Genomic DNA, 20,248 nt, shown 5'->3' with positions numbered 1-20,248 from the left:
CGGAGCGAGGCCCCCAGGCGGCATCCTCATGCCCAAACCACCTCAACTGGTTCCTTTCAATGCCAGAGAGTATCGGCTCTACTCCAAACTCCCTGTGGATGTCGAGGCTCTGGATCCTTCCCTTCAGAGGAAATTAATTTCAGTCGCCTCACTTGTTCGGTCACTTCCCAAAGTTCACAGCCACAGGTGAGTGCTGCTGACTCTGCACTGACCCATCTATCAACCTTATGATCCGTCACTGGTGAACAAAAGCCCAAGGTCCTCAAACTCCTTCACTCGAGGCAAAGACTCTCTCCCCACCCAGACGGAGCAATCCAGAGAGCCATGAACTCTGACTTCAAGCTGCTGACCCTCAGCAGCCCCCAGCAGCTTCACACTCAAACTACCGCATTGCCGACTGTAGGTCCCTGCTCAAAGAAGCCAACAGAACCACATCAGTTCTGATGACTGGTGATGGTTTTCATTTTAGGAGGCAAAGAGAGGTGGAAAAGACTGAGAATAGTGCAAGATGACAAGAAAGGAAGAAGGAAAGAGATTTAAGATGAGAGGAAGAGGTCAAGGAAGGTAGGGAGGATGAAAGGAAGGCAAAGAGGACCAAATGAAGGAGAGAAGAGAGGAGGAGAGCATGGGGAATGATAAAAGGATGAAGAGGGTAACCTAGGTAAGAGGGAAAAGGTAGATGAGGAGGACAAGAAGCAAAGACAGTAAAGAAAAACAGAAAGAATGAGGAGAGAGAGAAAGGAAGGATGAGGGAAAACCAGAGAAAAGATAGGAGAGGAATGAAAAAAGGAGGAGGGAGGTGAAAATGACAGGAAGAAGGAGAAAAAAGAAAGGAAGAGAAAGTAAAATGTGTGGGAGGTAAAGTCGGAACAAAGGAAGGATAAGAGAGAAAGAGTGAGAAAATTGAGAAAGGCAAGAAGGAGCAGCAGATGGAGGGATGGAGGGAGGAAAATGGATGGGGTCACAGGAAGGAGAGATGAGGGACAGCAAGAGGAGGGAAAGAGAGGAAAAATTAGGTAAGCACAAAAAAAGTTCAGAAAAGAGAAGGAGAGAGTAACACAAGGGGGCCAAAGGAAGGAGAGAGGAAAGCAAAGGAGATAGAAAAAAGGGAAATAAAATAAGGAAGAACAGAGATTAAGAGAGAAGAAGAGAGGAAGGAAGAAATGTTAGACAAGGCAAGATAGACAAGAAGGACCGGTGGAGAAAAGAATGGAAGGAAGGAGGAAAGGAAGATCGGGAGGACCGAAAGGGGGAGAAAAGAGGAGAAAGGCAAGAAGGGGAAAGGGAATAAATAAAGGAAGGATGGAGGGAGATAGAGATGTCCCAAAAAAAAGAATGGATGAGAGGGGGAGACGAAGTAGAAAAGTAAAGGAAGACAAGGAGGACCAGAGGAAGGAGAGGAAGGATGGAAAGAGAAGAAACATGAAGAGGCTGGACAAGGGGTTTAAAATAAAGTTCAGAGAAGAGAAAGAGGGGGGGCAAAGGAAGGAGAGAGAAAAGCAAAGGAGGAAGAAAAAAGGGAAGTAAAAGAAGGACGAACAGGGATTAACCCATCTCTGTTTTCTTGTGTTATTTTTTTCTGTTTACCTGCTGCCAAACACATTTCAAAACAAAGGGAACGACAAAGTTTAAGTGTAAAGTCCTGTACTTAAGTGTCCTGTAAAACCATGATTTGCATCCTGTTTCCTTGATTAATATGTTTTTAAAGTACCAAAGCTTACGGTAAATTTCCATCAGGATAAATTAGTAAACAAGGGGGAATAACTCTCTGAAAAACTACACATGATTTTTCACTAAAACATGTCATTTAAGAGTTAAAAAGATGCTTTCAAAATCCCAGAGATGAGATTCTTTAAGTTTTCTCTTCATGAAAATCTGCAAATAAATTCCTCCAGACTTTTCTCTTTCTCTTCTCTAATGCTTTTTCTTTCACTTGCAACCTTCTCTCCTCCCTCCTTCCCTTCCTCTCCCTCCCTCCGCCTGTGTTTGACAGATGAGGCGGGGATGAGAGGATGAGAGGGGAGATGTGTTGCACCTCACTTCTCTTTCTAATGTCTCGGGCTGCCGGGAAACCATGTGGAAAACTAAAGACTATTAATGCCACAAACAAATCTCTCCCAAAACGGAAACTCTTTTACATGTTTTAGTGCACGGGCGGGTGAGCGAGCTGAGGGCCTAATGACATGGAGAGAGAGAGAGAGAGAGAGGAGGGGGGGGGGATGAGTTGAGAGATGATGAGGAAAGAAAAATAAAGAAATAACAGAGGACAGAAAGAGCAGGAGGAGAAGAAGGGGTGCTTAAACAGGACCTTTTTGAAAATGATGAAAATGCAGGAAACGTTTTTTGATAATGTGAAATGTTGTTTTTTTCATCTCAATAAGTTTTTATAAGCCAACAGAAATTTAAAACACCAGGTTTGTTTGTTTGTTTGCACCTCCTTTAGCTCCAGCATAGCAGAAGCTATTCATCCCGGGGTCTGAAGTTTTAATTTGATAATACAATATACACGTTCACATTCATTCTTACATTACATCAATATTAAACACTGCATTGTCATTATTTTGACTTTGTGTGTCAAAATTATAGTATATTAAACTAACAATATAGAATAATTATTACTAAATGTTGCCTCATGTCCATTGCCTAATTTGGACTTCTTAGCTAATAATTAAAACCTTTTATGATATAATTTTATTTTCTTACATTATAAATGAATTACCTTTTTAAACTCAAAATTTTTACCTTTTATGTCTTACTTGATTTTTTTCCAATCTCACAATAAAATACCTTTTAGTCATGACAATACAAACGTGTTGTTATGTCACAATCATAGACTGTATAAATAATGGACGTAGTATCCGTGACGTCACCCATCTGTTTCTGAATCGCTGTTTTGAAGCCAAGCGTCGGTGGGAGCCATATTGGAACGCTGAACTCAACCTTACAGCTGTCGAACTAGTGTGAAGGCGGGCTTTGTGCCTCCTACAGTGTTCCCGCCTGTCAATCAAGTCGGCTGTGCCTCTCATAATGTAAGACTCGTAATCTTAATATCTTCAAAACTGCCACGTTATGAAACAATTCACCCCCGTGAAGTGTGTGCGGCTCGAGAAATGAGCTACCCAGACTACATTAATTTTTTTTACCAGGCTGTAAACATGTTTATTTCTGCTGTAAAGATCGTCTTTTTTCAATTGATGTGTATGTGGTTTTCGGTACTTCCAGAACCATCCTCAAGCGGATGCTGGATGAACTCCAGTTTTTAACACTTCTGCATTGGCTCCTATTCTCGTGGCCGGAGGTTGCCGCTTGGTCACAATTAAGGGCCTGATCTACTAAGATCTCAAATAACGAGCGCAATATTGCGTGTGCAAACTAAAACATTGCATGTGGTATTTCTGGGCAGGTTGCGGGTGATCTACTATGATTGCGTGCGCAAATGATGACAAGTGCAAAAGTGGAACGGATCGCCCTTAAATGAGGATTTTGCGTGTGCTGAATAGGCTGTCCCCACGGATAGGTTTGGAGAGCGGAGTGGCTGATCTGCCGATGAAATGAAAGGAATATTGCAAAATATCTGCAGAAGAAGAAAGGAAAAACTTTCCCTTTATAAAATCTCTAATATTGGACACATTTAATTAGTTCAGAAGTCTGCCACTCTTGCTCTAGCTACTTAATTGGGAAGTCAATTGCAGTTTTGAAACAACCAGGGCCAGAAGAGTTAGGCGTCACTTTGATGAACACTGTTGCCTCACTGACGCAGAGAGCATCTTTTGGGAGAACGTTTTTAATGCCTGTCTTGATATCATCATCCAGCAACTGTCCCAAAGATTCACCAGCTTAAATGGCTTAGTGAGCACCGCAGTCGGGACATCGTCCCCAGCTTCCCTGACCAACTGCTTTCTTTTAGAACCTCTTTCAGGGACCAGATACCAAAGCGAAAGTCTGTTAGGGATCTGGCAAAAATGCTCATTGTCAACCACCCAGCAGTGAGGTTTGCGCCCTCCTGTTATTTTTTACTCTTCCCGTCACTTCCAGCACAACTTCTGAGCGCTCATTCTCCAAGTTAAAACTAATTAAAAACCCATCGAGGAGCACGGTGAGACAGGAGAGACTGAGTATACTTGCCACATTGTTCATTGAGCAAGAGCAAAGAAAATGGACATACAGTGCATCGCGGACAAGTTCACAGAGCTTAAGGCTTGTCCAGACTGTGGTGAGTAGGCCGAGTACTTCATATTGATTTTTTGTTTGTATGTGAACATGTGGGCCGCTGTGCCAATTTTACTAAACTTTATATCTGTTGATACAGTGAACTACTGTGCTTTCATTAGTTGAGAAAGTTAAAGTGGGTGTCAGAATGATGCGGTCGCTATCCACGGTGCTGAACTGCTTTGAATTTGTGTTGTTTTATTATTTTTTTATTATAAGAAAATGCAGTGTTGCAAGGAGTTTCTCCATAGGAGATATGGCATGGCTCCTTTTTGTGACTGCCATTTGTGCGTAACGCTGTGCCAGTTTGCACCTGCCTTTCAAACGTGCTAAACATAGACGCAAAAACATTGCGCGCTATCTGCTTCAGGTTTGATAAATCACATTGCGTGTGTTAAACGTTTACATTTGCATCTCCTCCTCCCAGTATTTTGTGCGTTCTGATGATCTACATGTGTTCTGCATATTCATGAAGGCAAACACGCTAAATGGATAGCGAGTGCTATTTTGCTCATTTGACAGACGCAATCCTCGGTGCTCCCAGTTAGTACGTCAGCTTTGCATGCGCTATCAAGTTTGCACCTGTTTTTATACACGCAAACCTTTAGTAGATCAGGCCCCAAGACTTTTGGTTTCACGATAATGTCTCTTTACAGCTTTAATTCAAATATTTTACACTTTTATAAAAAAAAAAGGACTTTTTCATAATTTTATCTCTTAGTAACACAACTATGACTTTTTATCTCACATTGATGATTTTATGTCAATCAAAGCTTTTTATGTTAGTTATACTTTTTATTTGACAATGACTGTATATCAAAACTGTATCTCATAATACAACATTTGTATGTTATAACTAAAACTATTTATCTCAAAATTTTGACTTTTTATATCATACTGACACATTTGTATTTCAATATAATGAGCTTTTATCTCATGTTTATAATGTTTTACGTTGCAATAACGACTCCAATGCAGTGACTTTTTTACTCACACTTGATATTTGTTGCTAGTAGATGAGGTTTCCTCTTTCCCTTTTTTCCCTTTGGTGGAAACAGGATTTCATGAAGATGAAAGTTTCAGAGGGATGTTTTACAGATGGATTAAACATGTGTGACTCCACTGTGCTGATCTAAATCCAGAGGATCTTCCACAGGCCTCAGTCAACTCTATTTCCTTTTTATAGGTTTCACAAGTTAACAGCTATTCCAGTTATTAACCTGCACCGCTGCAGATAGCCCCGGCCCAGCAGTCCAAGTCTTAACCAAGCCTTCAGCGATAGCATCACGGTGTGCCGCTGGAAAAGAAGCGCTCCCATTAGATGTCCAGCTAGATAAATAGACTATAATGGGCTGCTGGGGGTGCGTTTGGTCGTTTGGCCTGACGCTCCCATCAGATGTGATCTCGGGGTCGCCGCCATGAATCAGGCAGAGCTGCGACGTCATTGGTCATCCTGACAGCTGAACAAAGCCCAGCAAGTGTGGAGGGACAGACGCCGCTAATGGAGCCAGATTAGGATGGGTGTGCTGTGTAACTCGGGCTGGCACTGCCGGAGTCTCTCAGTTAGACGTGTGGGGTCACTAACTTCTTTATGAGCTACTTGAGCAAGGCATTGTGGGCCAGCAGCGCTACGGCTCTGTGTGTGCTGTTTCTTCTGGTCTGCACTGCTCACGTGTGTTCTTATGATGGTTTTTAGGGTTTAATGATGTGTCTGTGTCTGTGTCCGTGTCCGTGTGTGTTTCTGTGTGTGTGTGTGTGTGTGTGTGTGTGTGTGTGTGTGTGTGTGTGTGTGTGTGTGTGTGTGTGTGCTGATAAGAGGCAGATAAAGCTTAAAGGGCTAATGGTTTCCACTAATGAGAAAACTGGCTGTGATTATGACAAATAGGTGGAGAGCAGCGGGCTAAGCAGCGACACACAGCAGCTATTGTTAGGCAGCCGAGACCCAGCATCTCATTACACTGACTCATCATGGGCCTTCTCCTCATGGTACGTCTCCTCCTCATGATACCACTCCTCCTGATAGACCAGCATTCATTCCTCCAGGAACCAGACCTCCTTCTCCTGATATACACCCTCCATCTGATAGACAGGTGTAATTTATTTTTCCTTTTTTTTAAGTTCTCCACCTCCTCTTCGTTCTCCTACACCTAATACAACTCCTTTAGTGAGAAATTAAAAATTCACCTCATAATTATCGTGGCAAAAAAAAAACATGAAAACAAGATTATCGCAATATTTACTGAAAACTTGGGTGAATCTTTTCTTCCTTTTTCAGTCACTGTTGTTTCACATTTCCTGCAGATTGGAGTGACCACAAACACCCCGTCATTTTAACGCAACTCAACAGACTTTCAAACAGGTGAGGAAACATTTTGAAGTACATCACTTTCATCTGGCATATCCTCCCACATGATTTGCGTGGTCATAGAAGCCACACACTGCAGTAAATGTTTGCTGGCTAGCTGACAGCAAAGTCTTCTTCTTCTTTTGCTCTTGCTCCTTTTTCTACGTCTCTCATCTGTATGCTGTTTTACAACGGGTAGCAACAAGCGCAAGAACCACTGCCACCCCCTATTATGAACTAACTAGTTACACTGTAGTATTGTCTGCTCATTTTTAGCACATAAACATTTACTTTTTTTCTAAAGAAAGTTATTGTGGATACCTGTAGTTGTTACACCCATTCCAATATTAAAGATGCCACCAGTTATTAGTTCTTTTTGAGATGTGACAGCGAACTCAGTGAAGAGAAAAGATGATGTAACACTTTGAAATAAATTCATTGAATTTATATGTTTTATTATTATTACTATTATTATCATTTTGTTTGTTTATTTAATAATTACCTCAGCAGAGCAAAATTTTTTCACTCAGCTTGGTGGAAGTGTTTGAATGTTAGCCTCCAGTGTTCACAAGCAACCTGAGATTACTCTCAGAGAGCTCCTAACAAAGCTTAAAACGTTTTAGTGAGGACTCTTAACTTTGGAGGTATTTAGGAACAATCTCAGGGCAGCTCTCAGCGAGGACAGAAATGTTTGTTTCAGTGAGGAAGTTTGCCTGGTTGACCCTGTTGCTAGGTAGGACACACTCTTTCAAAAGCTGTGATTGGCCGATCCCCAAAAATAAATAGAAAAAGAAAAGAAAGGCTCTCAGTGATAGGATGAATGGTGAAATCAATCGGCCTAATCTCAGAATCTGATCAGATATAATGTCTCATCACTATTTAATGTAGTGAATATCTCTGTTGAATCAAACTTTCAAAGTAAATGTCAGACTGTTTGAAAACACATGACCACTGTGCTGCAGCCTCTTCACAGGCTGATAGCAGTGTTTCCCACACACAAACTCTACAAGCCATCCATGCATATTTACGGACCATTTATGCATTTTATTTTAAGTCTTTACCCGTATATGATGGCTATCTCTAAACGTCTTTCCTCCACCTTTTCCTCTGTAAGTCCTCCTAACAGTGTTTCACCTGAAGACCTCTTTTAAAGCTGAGATGCTTTGAGAATCGCTATTATCTCTATCAGGTCACTTTAGCGGGAAATTCATAGAAAATGTCATGACTCAAGGAAGTGTCTCAGATTTTGGTAGCAGCATACGAGGAAGCTTTGTGAATGTGCCCAAAAACTTCCACAGCTCATGAAACCTTTGAAATAGAACTTTGGTTTCTCTCACTGTCGTTTTAACTTTTGATCGTGTCTCATGAAAGATGTCTTCAATGAAATAGCTGACATTCTTTCTTTTTTAAGTCTGTAAAATCTCTTCATATCAACTTAAAATGTAAATAATCACATTCTAAAAGTTGAAATGATGCTTTCAGTCTGCTGTGTGTGTCATCAAACATGGTCTTTGTCAGACTGCTTGTTTTTGATTTGAACTCCGCTCTGATAATCACAACACTTATCTCATGAGCTGCTTTGCATTTATACACTTTAACAGCACCAGCAGGAGTGCATTAATATTCCTTAACCTCCACAAAATCCTTCCTCCACCTTTTAACCTTCCCTCCCTCCACTATCTTCTGCTCCTTCTTCTCCCTCCATGAGTCCTCCTCCTCTTCTTCCTCTTCCTCCTCCACCCTCTGTATCGTCTCTCCTTCCTCCCCCCCTCCTTCTCCGAACTCATTTCAGCATGAGATTATAAATGGAGCCTTGGGAAAATGTGATAAATCAATTAATCATTTGTAGCTGTGTAGCTTAATGAGTGAACTGAGGTGTCATAATTAGTTCTCCCAGTATCAATCATTAAAGTGCACGTTTGCTGATAAACAGGCGGCTGATGGGAGCAGAGACACAGCTGCGGGAACCATACACAGAACCTCTAAATGTGCATTAATGAGCTGCACTGTACACTACTTTAGATCCACTGAAGGCTTGTGTTTCTACCTGACGGGGCCCTGAACTTTAACCTTCATTCTTGCATATATTATTTGGATTAATTCGCGGATCAGTATTTGTTCACTTGGAACATCAGTGCCTAAAGATCTGACATCCATAAAGGTCCCAGAGCTTGGCCAAGAACACACAGCGTAAAATAAACAATTTTTACCTTTAATGAACCCAGTCAATGGTTCCGTCTTTAAAGTTATGTGTTCAAATTGTTTCTATTATTTCTCTGAAGTTATAAAAACTAATTTTGAAAAAAGTCAAGAAAAACTCAGGCATGAATGTTATACAATTGTGGGAAATGTTCCTCAGGCCTGAAAGCTTTATCCTGACAAATATCCATCCATTATCTCTAACGCTTATCCCGTTTGGGGTCGCGGGGGGCTTGAGCCTATCCCAGCTTGCATCTGCATCGGCAGGGTACACCCTGGACAGGTCGCCAACCTATCACAGGGCAAACATGGAGAGACAGACAACCATTCATGCACACACTCACACCTACAGGCAATTTAGAGTGACCAATCAACCTGGTGTGCATGGTTTCAGCCTGTGGGAGGAAGCCGGTTTACCTGGAGAGAACCCATGCATGCACAGGGAGAACATGCAAACTCCACACAGAAAGGCATCTGCCTGAACAGGAATTCGAACCAGGAACCTTCTTGCTGTGAGTCAACAGCGCTACCCACTGCACCACTGTGCAGCCATAACAAACATCTAGTCCTGCATTTGAAGTTGGATTAAAGGAAGAAAAGTTTGTTTATTATCAGTCCAATTTGTAAGCCTTCTTTTAACACAAAAAGTCATAACCATAGCCATGGAGGTCACTGAGGTCTGGACCTTAGTGACCTTTTCAAAACAGGACATCAAACATGTTGGTACCAATTACTGTATGAATCATTAGAAAGCTTTTGCTTTGAAAAGATAAAATTATGCTATCATGGCCTGCCCAGCACCGCCTCTGATTGGGTTGGGCTTTGGGGTTCACCACGCGGCAATCTCAGGTCCAAAAATATAAAGCCAATGAAAAACTGCTGTCTTTAACACAAAACTGCATGTATTTATTAATAGCTGGGCTGGGTTGAATTTAAAGATATTATTTGGACATGAATGTTGCCTTCCTTCAATACAATACCTGAAGAGAAAAAGTGGGAGCAGAGAGTGGAGGGTAAGACCTGCAGCTAAGGATGGCCAAGAGGTCTAACCAGCAATTGCTACAACGAGGACTGTAGACTCTTGTAAACGCTGTGCATGCTTGAACCACTGAGCCAACTTCCACCTCCAACTCAGTCAGCTTTATCATACACATTTGTGTTTGTTATACCTGCTGTTGTGCCTTATATTTGTGTATTTCTGAATTTGTTATAGCGCCCCTCTGGAGAATAATGTACCTGCTGCCTTGCATTCTTGGTAGCCTTACTTTTTCTTCTAAACTTTGTAACACTTATTATTATATTCTAAATGTTATTATTGCGCATTACAACTCAGTTTGATCTTTTAATCTAAATTGTCAATTCGTCAAGAAGACATTTAAGCTGACGCTGTTAAAATTAACGAAGGAAATCTGTTTACAATAACTTCGATTATGTAACTTAAGTTATCAGAAAAACAGCCCATCTATGTACTCATCAGACAATCTGTAAAAAAATTTATAAACCTGGTAAAAGGTGCAAATTGGTCCCAGAGACAGCTTTATGGAACATGAAAGTTAGGGATATATAAAGTCAGAGAAAAAGAAAACAAATTAGTTATTTTTACAAAAAAGCAATCAAGACATACTTGTTATACAACACTATATATCCGGGAAGACAGTCTATAAAACAATAGAAATATGTAGCTACTCTCTTCTTAGAATTTGCCTACAAAAAAATCTGAAATTGCATATCCAACCAAAAAGGTTGCAAATTTAATATGCCATGTGAAAACAAGATCATTGCACGTATCATACTGGAGCATAAAATGTTGCACATGTATAACTGCAAATAGATATTGTAATTTTTGCAAAAATGTATTATTTCACGTGCAAATTAAAATGTTAAATTTGCTAATCTATTATTGAACACATCAGTGAAAATTGTACACATTCATTATACCCCTTGACATTCAAAGTGTGTATTATCTATTTGATAAAATCTACATTTTGCTGTAATTGTGCACAACAATGAAAATATGGGTTTTCATTTTTTCACATTAAAATTAAATGTAGCTTTTTATTATTACACTACACATCTGTAACTGCTCATTAGAATGAACATTTTCAACATCTATGATTACACTTTAAAAAATATGCACATATATTGTTGCACTTTTACACAAAAGTTTTCACATATTTAGTTCAACATGGAGACTGATAATGTACTCCCTTCTTTTCCCAATGATATGAAGATGGTGCACATATATTACTGCATATGAAAATTGAGCGTGTCTTCTTTTTAAATGCAAATCAAAGCACCACACATCTGTTGTTGCACAGGAAAATGAAAAATGTCCCTTTGTTGCACACCACAATGTTCATCGTGCACATGAAAGTGCATTGAAAAATTTAGATTTAGCTAATGTTAAATTGTATTTTTTTTTTAACCAAGAAAAAATAAAAGAACAATCTTTATTGGGCTTGATTCTTTTTTTCAGAGCTGCACCATGTGGCAGAGAGGCGCCACTACCTAGCTACTTAGCCAGTTTGACTATTAATAAAGGTTTAATACGAGGATGAAATGTGACTTGAGGCACATAAGACGTTGATGTTCTGCAAAGCTGTCGTCTGTGTTAAAATTGAAGACCTGGCCTGCTCTGCCTGAGGCCTTCAGGTTTGGTTGTAAATCTAATTCAATCCACAGTTTGACTCTGAAGTGGTTTAAAGCTGCTGCTCCTTCATCAGAGTTTAAAGACAAACCCTGCAGAGGTTAAATAAATGAAGGTTTTATTACAGGGCAGTTACGCTAACCCATGCATATATAACACTTACATTTAGAGGGGGCGTGACTGTGTGTGTGTCAAAGAGAAGAAGGGTCAGGGAGGAGGTCACAGGCTCATAACTGTTTGTGTGTGTGTGTGTGTGTGTGTGTGTGTGTGTGTGTGTGTGTGTGTGTGTGTGTGTGTGTGCATGTGTGTGCATGTGTGTGCATGTGTGTGCATGTGTGTGTGTGTGAGGCGTGCTAATGGTCTCTCTAGCCTGGGAAATGCCCCAGTGAGCAGCCTAACTTATGGAAATCACAACCTCAACGATGGAAGCCATTATCACCCTCATTTGCATAAAGACTCTTTCAAATAGGTTCCTGAAGGCCGGGACACGCCCCCACCCCCAACCCCAAACATAGCAGTGTGTTTATGTGCCTGTGTCAAATATTTCTTTAAGCTCCCAGTACGGCCGGGCAAAAAGTTAAGCCTAACCGCCATCTCCCCCACGCCAACATCAGACCAATCACAGTAATGTATGAACGAGGTGTGCTGTCATCAGGAGTAACACAGGCAGACAGGGACACACACACACACACACACACATATTTACACACGCATACTCTGGACGGTAACAAGCCATTAACGAAGCCTTAATTGATGAGCTCGTTAAGATCTGTTATTAGAGAAATTGATTTCAAATAGCCACTTTAATCTGCTGGCCAGGGGGAAACAGGCCACAATGCAAATTGAAGCCGCTAAAGTACATAATGGAGCAAGTAATTCATAGATTTCACTTTCACTAATTAATAATTGGAGATTGGAGGATGTGTGTGTAAGTGTGTGTGTGTATGTGTTAGTGTGTGTATGGGTGCATGCAGGCTGACAGTGTTAATGTGGGTCTATTGTGTATCTCTTGTTATTAATTAATGAGCTTTATTCCCAGGCAACCTATTAGTCATTAACAATCTATGTGTGTCCCTGTGTGGGTGTGTGTTTGAGCAAGAGAGAGAGAGAGAGAAGGAGAGAGAGGATTTAAGTGTGCAAAGATCTTGTTGTTTAGTATAAAGAACGCATACTGTTTGTTTACTTATTCATTCATTTATTTAAAAACCCTCTGGTTACATCCAATGAGAAGAGTTGGTGAGAAAAGCAGACTGTAAAGGATAAAAATAAGTTAATTTTTGTTTTAAGTGTCTGACAGCATTACAGTGAGGATCCCTGCAGAGAAAGACCTTTGTGTTAAATATAAAGGGATCTTTTTTATTCAAAAATAGTCGCCACTTGGGTCGTCACGTTGATCTAGCGGTTTAAGCGTGCCCCGTAAACTGAGGCTGTAGTCCTCATTGCAGTTGTCGCTGGTTTGTCTCCATGGCCATTTGCCCCACTATCTACTCCCCACATTTCCTGTCACTCTTCAGCTGTCCTATTAAATAAAGCCAAAAATGCCCCCAAAAATGTAGGCAGCTGCAAGCGCGCATATTAGCACAGGGACAGAGGTAGGGAGTGACACTTGCTTGTGAACAACTAGAGCTAAATAATATCTGATCTTAGTTTAAAATATAATATCTCACTTCACCCTTAACAGCCATTAATTCAATATTTTGATCAAAACAATATATTTTAAGTTTTTAGCCGACTAATGTGCTTACAACATGAATTCCGTGGGTCGTTTTACCAGCGAAGATGCAGCCTCCCTGGCTGGCTTGTGTGGCAGCTGCCAATCACGATTCAGGTTCAGAGGTCATGTGGGTGTGGTCAAGTTGAAAGCTGACCAATCATCAGAGGGTCAGTGCGTCACTTGGTCTCTGCCTCCAATATGTCAAAAGTTGTTTGACTCGCGCAAGCAGAATTTAGCTTTGAGTGCAGAGCAGTGCCGGCGCGTGCGCGTATGCCTCGCTGCGCTCTTGCGGACAGAAACTTTCCACACAGAGCTGATTTGTGCTCGCGCAAATTGTCACTTCCCACCTCTGTCCTATGCTTTTATGCACGCTCGCAGCTGCCTAAATACCTCTCGGTTGTTGAATTTCCTCGCGAGGAGTTCATATCTGCGCTCGTGTATATGTTTTACAATCTTGCCCGTTTTGACATAAATCTAACGCCATACACGTCAGATTATTTTTAACCTGCAAGCAACATGACATTTAAATCATTAATTTGATTTACTTTTCCATACACTCTTATTCACAATCACTCTCCGGTTCTAAATTTCTGAGATCTGTGAGTTCCATAATACACAGGAATTTCAGTTCCTAACAGCAACATAAATCTTTCAGGATTAAACATCAGAGAGAATTCTGCAGCCCACAGAAGTTGTACTTATCGGCCAGGACTAGTGTGCAGGATGTCCAAAAGCAGTACAAGTTTTGGCTATGCTAAAAACAAAAATGAAAGTCATACAGTAAATTGCAACACTTTTGACACGGACTTGATGGAAATTGGCCGTACATTTGAGGGAATGGACTGCATTATGGAAGGTTAGGGGTTAAGTTACATAAGTACACAGAGAGAGAGAGAGAGAGTAGATTAAACATAACTTGCCACATATAAAAACATTTTTTTGATTGTTTGCTGTATGTTTTTGTTGATTGTTACTACTCTGGTTTTGTTTTGTTTTTAACTCTGTAAAGCACAGTTGAGCTCACATTCACATTATACTGAGGTAAACAAATTTACAAATCAGGTCTACAAATATTTCAAATACATTATCTTTAGACATGAGTTCAGAGAGCTCCTTCCACCCTGCAATGACCAGCAGAGCTCTAAATAGACACTTCAGGGTGAGTGATGAATATCCACACAAGTTTGTTCACAGAAATAACCAACCTGAACACAGACACTAAAAAAACAACCAATCGTATCTCAGATAATCTCATTTTAGCATGTAAGTCATGAGAATGCACCAGTTGAAGAGTGAGACTATTTCATGCAGCTCCAAACTCCTCTCCTCTCCTCCCTGCCTTTAAAGGCATCAACCTTCTGTCGTTCTGGTTTATTTGCAAAATAAATAAACAAATTTAAATGAAGAAAAAAACCCTCCAAACACAGCATTGCCCTGAGGATAGAATCTCCCTCTCCTGACTGTCCCTCAGCCAAAGTTCATCAATAAGCTTCTTTACAAGCAAAATTCTTATTTCCTTTAAGCTGACTGAGTTGAAGTCTGTGTGTGACAGGCTTAACACACACACACACACACACACACACACACACACACACACACACACACACACACACACACGCATGCGCACGAGCACACACACACGCCCGCGAGCACACACACGCCCGCGAGGACACACACACACACACACACGCACACGCACACGCACACACAGACCTGCAGCTTAACAGGTCATGAACCAGACTGTACTCTGTGTGTGTTTGTGTGTGTGTCAGCCAAGGAGTACCGTTTAATCTCGTCCTTTATGTCAGTCAGAAAAGGCAAACATACACACACACACACACTCACACACACACACACACACAAATACACACACTCACACACTCTCTCACACACACACACACACACACACACACACACACACACACACACACACACACAGTGTATAATTCCAGTATTAGTGGTGGTATTAGCCAGAGTGGGGCAGGTACTTAACACTGAAAGGACTGAAATCACTTCCCAGGGGAGCTTTTATACAATGTGTGAGTGTGTGTGTGATCCTGTGTGTGTGTTGAGTGTTAGATAGCAGCCATTGTCAGCAGCCCAGCTTTCTGATTTCTCCGTGTGGCTTAAGCCGGAGGAAGTGCGTTAGCGCCTGTGTGTTAGCGGTGGCAGCAGCGGCTCCGGCCCCCCTGCGTTGATTTAATGTGTAGAATTGGCTGCAGCCGTATTGAATCAGACCAGGGCCCATATTGTTCAGCTGCAGGGGATTACACGTTTAGCAGCGAGTGATCTGGCTTCAGTTATAACGCCGCTCGCAGAGAGAAGCAGCTCTTATCAGCCACCGGGAGCCCCAGTCTCTGCCACATTCACAAGCCTCCAATACACTTTAATTGAATTTCTTTTTAGAGACAGAGAGGCTCAGACGGCTCATGGCATTCAATTTACCACCTCCCCTGTCAACGTTTAGATCCCTCACCCCTTCTCCTCCTCGGGAAAAAAGGAGGCGCCTTCACGCTACAAAAGGAAACTTGCAAATACCATATTTATCTCTGTTCCCTCTCTCCCCTCGCTCTTCCTGCGCTCTCCTATCCATGTCAGTTATTATATCATTTCAATGAATACTCGCCAGGAAATGGGCTTATCTCTGTGGCAAAATATCTATTTCTTTCAGGCGTTGATTTAGTGTGTTTAAAGCCCACGGCGAGGACAGACAGACTGTCAGCTCGGTGCAGCACTAAAGCAACGATACTATCTGCTGGGAGCTGAAATACTGACGAATGGAGGGACGGAGGAACTGGGGAGGAAAGAGGAGGCAACAGGGGGAGGAGAAGGGAGAGAAAGTACAAAAGTGGACAGAGGAGAGATGAACATGTGAGAGAAAGGAGGATGAATGGTCTTATAGAGAGGGAGGAGGAACTGAAGAAGCAGGGACCTGAGCAGCGGGAGTGACTTCCACATTGGTGTCTGACTTGCCTTTCTTTTTGTCTTCATGATGTCATGGAGGCCAAAGGGACAGAAGAGGTTGCAGGACGTTGATTTCATGTGGAAATCTACTGTAAACTTTTAGGCTTCAAGTGAGCGAATGTTTGGGCCTCATGGAACGAGTTGTTTTATTGTTGAACAGGTTGGTGACATAAAAACAGAAAGTGCTATCTCATTTAACAAATCACATGAAGAACATGGATACATGGATCAGACATGGATAACATTAAGTTAGTTTGGAGTTGCTAAAAAATGCAGTTCCATGAATGACCACTAGAGGCTGGCTCCAAGGTGAGTCCATCTTCATAGAGCCCTGTGTAACCTGGGACTTCCACCAGATCCGTGTCCAGTCTGTCTCCGATCAGCTGTGGGCCGATTCCGTGATCTCTCGTCCGTTAACACCCACCGGTTGCGTTTTCAGAACGCAGCACGGAGCAGGACTGCTTGACCAACTGGAGTCATGTGACCAAGGTTTTCCCTAGGTCATTAATGAATATCCTCCTCTCCTCGTCCATGATGTCTTTATCGGCCTCTGAAAACCTCTGACCTGTTGACTCCAGGCATGGCTCCACTCATTATCACAGTTTGTTGTAGTTGAGTGAAAAACAATCTGGCGATAACACAGAGTGTTTTATTACGAAAAGGAAACAGATGTTTAATGTTGATTTGATGTCTGACTTAATATCCTCCTCGATCTGCTCTGTTGAGATCTATGCGTCGTGCTCCAGCGTCTGTCAAAAATTAATAAATTTTTTTTTTAATTTCATTTAAATGCCAAAAAACATATCAGATATAAAATTGTCCAAACACATCATGATTGGGCTTTTTTTCTTCTGTATTTTAAATGTAACTGGTTGTGTTAAATGATTATATATGGTTTCATTAATTCTGATTTACACTCCTCCTTAAATAAAATCATTCTTGATCTATATTTGGCAACATTTTTGTTTAGTCTAAAGTGAGGAGGAACTCAATGCACACTTCTCTGTTTGTGGGTTACAAAACCACTTGCATGTCTCAGTGCAGAAACACTATGACAGTCGAAACTGAAAAACCGTTAAAAAAAACAAAAAACAAAGTGACTCTTTGTTGAGATGCACAGCGGTGCAGTTTGAACCTCAGAAGCAGAACTTCTGTCATGTTTTTATGTGCTTTGTATCTAACAGTCCGCCTGAAAACTGCAGGAGAGCTGCAGACAGAAACACACATTTACTCACACTCAAATGTGGTCCATGTGTGTGTGTGTGTGTGTGTGTGTGTGTGTGTGTGTGTGTGTGTGTGTGTGTGTGTGTGTGTGTGTCAGTGACATCCCTGGCCAGAGGCCCTGAAATCTAACATGGTTTAACAATGTCACGGTGTCGGCCCTGTGCAGGAGAACACACACACCGACACACACACACACACTGTTGTGTGTGTGTGAAGGGTTATAGAGTAGAGCAGCTATTTTTCTTTAGCACTGACTGGCCCTGAGACACACTCCCCCCCCCCCCACACACACACACACAAACACGCTCACACATATACACCCATGTATGCAGCCATCTCATCTGGGCAGTATAATTCCATTTGTCTGGTCCAGCAAGCAGTTGGCTAACTCCATGAATTATTACAATCCCATAAGGCATCTGGGGTGCTGCAGCACTGGGAGGCCTGTCTGTCTGCATGTGTGTGTGTGGTTGTGTGTGGCCCCCATCTACCATTTAAGTTACCATGGAAGATGAAATAGTCACACACTCTCGGACACACCAGTACACACACACACACACACACACCAGTACACACACACACACACACACACACACACACACACACACACACACACACACACACACACACACTCTTCTTCTCTCTTATCAGAGTGTGTGTATCTTCTATCTTCAAATAATGTTTTGTCTCTTTCCTTTGTGCTATCATGCTGCTACAAATGGAAAAACGGCGTCTCATTCCTCTCTCTAGGGTTTTTTAGCAGCTCATTTTTTCAGCTAGGGTCATGTGTGTGTGTGTGTGTGTGTGTGTGTGTGTGTGTGTGTGTGTGTGTGTGTGTGTGTGTGTGTGTGGTTGCGGGTGGCACAGTAACAGTGGCAGACAGATGGTCATTTCTCTCCCTCTCTCTCTGACCATGTTGAACATTGCCTAGAAAGATCATCGGAGCAAAAAATGGATTTCATTTCAGCCTGTATTACAGGATTTAAAGTACAGCAGGCTCTCTGTAATCTGAGAGGGCTGTGTATTATTCTGCGCTGATTGAAGCAGAGTTTTTGAAGTGGAGGCAGAGTTTTTTTCACTGAAGTGAAATGGACCCAGTGCAACAGTACAGAAGAAGGAGTTTTTCTAAGTGTGAAGAAAGGCAAGTTTTTCAAATGAACTGAAATGATTGCAGAGAGCTGTTTGACAGAGTCCAGACCTGCACAGATATAGTGGTGTCTTCAGTCCATTGAGCCAACATTCACTTACTCTACTGCAGGATTGATTGATCAAATGAAGCATTTACACTCTGTGTGCATGTGGCCCTGCTCTGCTGCAGATTGACACTGCTTGACTCCGTTTGTTCTCCCTTTTTCCAGACCAACTGCTGGAAGCTCTAACAAAGATCGGCTTATAGCAAACCCAGATCTGTGCACTGCACATCTTAAACGTGTATTTGTAGTCCTAATATCTAATTGGATTTTAAGCTATTCAAGTTACTCATCTTATCTAAAAATATTACAAGCATATAATTAGACCTGAGTTTCTTGCAATTAGCAAAAATATCAGCTAGTGCAGTACAAGCTGAATTTAATTGTTAGTTTTCTTTAATAAGATATTATTCTGATTACAAGAAACAGAACAGGTAAAGTTTGCCAACTGCATAAGCAAATATTTACAGAAGAGTTGTAGAAAGATTTTTTTCATAAAGCACTTTGGAAAAAGGTGGAAAAGTTGAGAAGAAAGTCGACATGTTGAGACAAATGTCAAATTTTAATTTTAAGAATAAAGTGGACAGTTGCGAGGGGTGACATCACACTCCCACATGAAACTATTTCATGGTCAAAAGTAAAGTGAGGTTTTAGTTTCAGTGAGGTATCCTCTGATTCAAAAAGGTCCTGAAGTGCTGTTGTTATCAAGTCCCCCTCCTGACAGCAGGAGCTCTCTGTGTTCATGAGCTTGCACCACCAGGTAACTTCAGCTCTCTCCTGATCTCCAGTCAGAACAGAAGTTTCCTTCTCTCTCATTCGGTCCGTTGAGTCTCATTCTTCCATTGTAAACTGTAGCTCATCATCTCTGTCCGAATCACTCATTTAGTTTGGTTTTATTTTTGTCTCATTTGAAGCCTGCAGACCTGAAAAGCTGATCAGTGCACTGCAGGCAGAGGAACAAGTATACGTCACAAACGTCACATCCAAAAATAGTCTTTCTTTTTCTTTTGTTATATTTTTTGGGACATTTTTGCCTTTATTGATAGGACAGCTGAAGACAGGAAATGTGGGGGGTAGAGAGTTGAATAAGTGGCCACTGTGACGAAGGAATATATCCTCTGTATATGGGGTGCACACTTAAACTGCTAGGCCAATTGCACCTCATTCACAAATCAATCAATCAGTCAATCAATCAATCAGACTGATATTTGAAAGCACTTTTCATACAATATTGTAACACAAAGTGCTGTACATAGAAATAATAATGGTAGTAATGAAATAGCACACATTTACAATAAAACAAGAAATAGACTAAAATTGAGTTTGCTTTTAGAATTGCCTAAAGCAAAGCAAAACTCAGAAAACCTTCCAAACATAGTGTACCCTTACATAAAAATTAAATTGTCTGAGTTTGTTCAAATTAGCTCAATGCAGCTGATAGCCTAGCTTCCATGCTAGTTTCCTTTTCAGTTTACTGTCAAAGAAGTTAAGAGGTCACTAATTCCTGATTGACCATCATCAGAATACAAAAACATATTTATAAAATAATAAAGAATACAATAATAAACATCTGTAGGATAACTCTGGCATTATGCAGGTTGAAGTCTTCTTTATAAGAGCAGGTGTTTGATTTCCTCCAGGTTTATTATCACTGATCATAGATTGTGTTATAGGCATCCTGTGTGTTACAGTGTGTGTGTGTGTGTGTGTGTGTGGGGGGGGGGGGGGGGGGGGGGGGGTCTGCAGCGGCCCCTGCA

General features: G+C 41.4%; 1 long non-coding RNA gene across 2 annotated transcripts; it reads left to right on the top strand.

The window, feature by feature from the left end:
* Window positions 1-4,115: 4,115 nt before the first annotated feature.
* On the top strand, window positions 4,116-6,569 carry LOC117817801. 2 transcript variants are annotated; one of them, XR_004632217.1, is made up of 3 exons: window positions 4,116-4,213; window positions 6,095-6,195; window positions 6,511-6,569. It is a non-coding gene; the product is annotated as an uncharacterized LOC117817801 (long non-coding RNA). The 2 variants fall into 2 exon arrangements; XR_004632218.1 differs by having other exon boundaries at window positions 6,095-6,299.
* The last annotated feature ends 13,679 nt before the right edge of the window (window positions 6,570-20,248 follow it).

This window comes from Notolabrus celidotus, chromosome 8, assembly GCF_009762535.1.
Source record: "Notolabrus celidotus isolate fNotCel1 chromosome 8, fNotCel1.pri, whole genome shotgun sequence".
Classification (NCBI taxonomy): Eukaryota; Metazoa; Chordata; class Actinopteri; order Labriformes; family Labridae; genus Notolabrus; species Notolabrus celidotus.
This window is presented reverse-complemented; position numbering and strand designations above follow the sequence as displayed.